The sequence below is a fragment of the Trachymyrmex septentrionalis genome, unplaced genomic scaffold (assembly GCF_001594115.1).
Source record: "Trachymyrmex septentrionalis isolate Tsep2-gDNA-1 unplaced genomic scaffold, Tsep1.0 scaffold6, whole genome shotgun sequence".
Lineage (NCBI taxonomy): Eukaryota > Metazoa > Arthropoda > Insecta > Hymenoptera > Formicidae > Trachymyrmex > Trachymyrmex septentrionalis.
Window position 1 is genome coordinate 3,330,187 of NW_017305778.1, and position 3,485 is coordinate 3,333,671.

Here is a 3,485-nt window from a genome sequence, read left to right on the forward strand (position 1 = left end):
TAATAATAATAATAATAATAATAATAATAATACCCTCACATTATTATCTATCTCTTTGTATAAATATTTATATTTATATCTACTTATTATAAAATCTCTATTTATCCGTATCCATCTTTGTATTCTTATCACATATTCCATTCGTATGATATTTCTACATATCTCTATCTTTAGCTAGTCACGATTATATCCAAAAGGAAATAGAATCTTAATTGGGACTTATTGCACAAATAATTAAAGTTTAATCTTACACGGTATCTTTCCTCCATATTATGTGCGATCGCACATGCATGTATAGATCAGTGTGTGTAAAATTACAGAGTCTATTAGTATATCATATTATTTATTGTTAAATCTATATACATATAGGCCATAAAGTATTAAGCTAGATTCGCCTAGAATCGAATTGAATCAATCAATATCTAATACATCCAGAATTAATTATTTATTTTAATTTGTTGTAGTCTATCTATTTTAAGGAAGAATTTATGAACTGTTATATGTAATATTATAATATTATATGTAACAATTTATCATAATTTGACATGTATAATTTTCATAAATCCTGCTATCTCAATGAAAGAATTCATTTTTCACTCACCGACCGATGCGCAACAGCGGAGAAATCTGTTATGACTGACTACGTCGATACTATAACACACAAATATAAAATTCCAGATTAGTACAAAAGATAATGCATATTTCGAATAATTATTAAACGCGCGGAATACTAAATTTATTCTTCAAATAAGTATTAAAATAAAAAAAAACAATAAAATATAATTACGTATAACTAAAAAAGCTCTTCGTTAAATATAAACTTTCATAAATAAAAAATTTCTTTTAATTATAATTTTTGAATGTAATTAATAAGAGATAAGTATGAAATTTTACATTAAATATGTATTTAAATCAATTATACTCACTCCAGGGTTGCTCCGCTAACGCCCGATGCCTCCCCTATAAGCCTCCTCTTTCTCCTTATTCAGGTTGTCTGCTTCGCAGAACTTGACACGAAACTCTGGATTGCTGTTTTCTGAATTATATAAATAAACGATTCAATTAAAGGAGAAAAACGGTATTTTAGTATATAAAATTATAATTATTAGGTTGATTATTGTCAACTCTGTACTCTCTCGACACTATACATTCTTGAAAACGTAGATAATCATAATCGCATTTAAAAAAGTAATTATTATCACTTGCAAATTAATTCTTAAAAAATCTTTTATTTTTTAAAAAAAAATCTTCCAATTGTTAATGCTGCTCCCTTACACGACAAGACGCAAAATAGTGCAATAAGTAGCATTGCAATGAGTACTTTTGGCTACTCCATCTTTATGATTGTAATCCCTTTTATAAGATACTGAGTTTCTTTATCTCCTCTTCAAGATTGTATGCATGGGAAGGATTATCATCATTTCAATAAAAATTGAAATAATGTACGAAAAGGCATTCATTATCTCAATTATTATAATATTAAAAATTAATTACATTTTAATTCAGAGTACCATGCAAAATATGTTTGACTTTAAATACTTGTACTGTTACAGAATATTATAGATACGATCGTAAACGTATATCCTTTATCCGCGCGTCTAAAATATCTCATATATTTTAAAATCATTCGACACGCTTATGAATTGTTAAACACGTAATGTATCGATTATTGTAATAATTATAATAAATGCATTCGGTATTTTTTGATACTTGTCACAGTGGTATTCTGAGAGTTAAATGCGGAACAGCTATGCACTGTTACTCGATCGTTCGAGTATTGGACAAGAGTTGGTGGACAAGAGGTAACACAACAACCTTGTGTTTGCAACAGTATATATCGCAAAAATAAATACCAAAACCAACGGCCAAAGCTTTATGGCAACCTAACGTTATAAAAAAAGTTTAACATTTTATACAACAGTTTTATTTCAAATATTCTATGTTCAATTAACTTGAATGAGCCATCGATGCTGATTAAATCTAATGTTTCTTTGAAAAAGGAAATTAATGATTATTAATTAATATTATGATGTAAAAGTATTCATGTAAATATTAAATAAATAATAAATTTAAATTTAATAGCTTTCTCTGTATTGTTACGATACAATCGTAAATGTAAAATTATAAAAGATTATAAATTTTGTATAAATAAAAGTATACTATGCGCTTGACTCAACATAGATAGTATATTTCACACGGATCTATTTTCGATTAATTTTATTATTTTTAATTATTATTATCGTCTTTCTATCTCTTCGACTCTTCTTCGAAATTTATTGTGTATCGTTTTGCATCATAACTTTGCTTTACACACGTCATATATTTCCCCAGGATTTTAATCAGAGATGCAGTACCGCAGTTGCATACAACTTGCTTTACAACTTGCTTTAACAGCACATTATGATCTCTGCTTAATATAGTACTGTTATAAAACAACGTACATTGCTTCAATCATCTAATATCAAATTTACCGATATCTTTAAAGATCTTTGTCGCAGTCTGTTGAAAATATCTTAAATTATTGTAATAAATTAAAATTTGTAGAATGAAATTATTCGTATTTCTCATTGAGAGAAATTTAATTTACGCGATATTTTTTATTAGAAAGTGCTGAAATAATTTTATAATTTGCGAGATACAAATGGCAGTAATGTAAGCAATAATTTGCCTCAAAAACCAAATACTACATCTGTAATATTACACATTCGTGAAACGTAGACAAAATTAATTCTCGCAAAAAGTCAACATACTCATTTCGCTCAAACGATGAGTAAGTCAATAATTCGTCAATAATTCAGGATTATTTGAGAGAATTTTATCAAAAAAGCTACAGGGAAAAGAAAACTGCCAATAAAATTTTTTTAAATGACATATTACATATTATTAGATAACTGCTAGGGATTAAAACTGATACATAGATATATGCGTACTAATATGCGTATGCAAAATATCGAATTTCAATGCTGCTGAATATGCAATTCGATGCTACTGGTACACGAAAGTAATCCATATGTTTATTCGCGAGAGTTTGCAGTGGCGTTATATGTATATTTCCAAATCTATGGAATCGATCGAGTTCAGCGAAACTGCACATATCCATGTCGCAACCCTAACAAATACATAGAGTAGTATTGAGCTTTCGTCGGTTGTTTGCAATTCACCTCACGAACGTTTGACGGTGAACTTTCGATGCATATATCGAACTCATTTAGTTCGGGAAATTCCGAACACACGAAGCCTTTATACGTGGAATAATATCCCGCCTGGGACAGATAGGCGTGTGGTTATGAGATACGCAGACACATAATTACGCCTCTTGCACTGTTCAACGTGTACGCACACTGACGCGGTTGCGTATGTTGTTAGTTATATACTCGCGTATGTTCGTATATACATCTCGTAGATATCAGGTGAAATATACCGAACAAGTAACATGTATGTATGTACAAGCATGTATGTACGGACATTCACCCACACACATACTC

General features: G+C 29.2%; 1 protein-coding gene across 3 annotated transcripts in view; it reads left to right on the forward strand.

Annotated features, from left to right (window-relative positions):
* LOC108752303 (atrial natriuretic peptide receptor 1-like) overlaps positions 1-3,485 on the forward strand; it is a 112,265-nt gene that overhangs the window by 59,825 nt on the left and 48,955 nt on the right. The window lies entirely within an intron of this gene.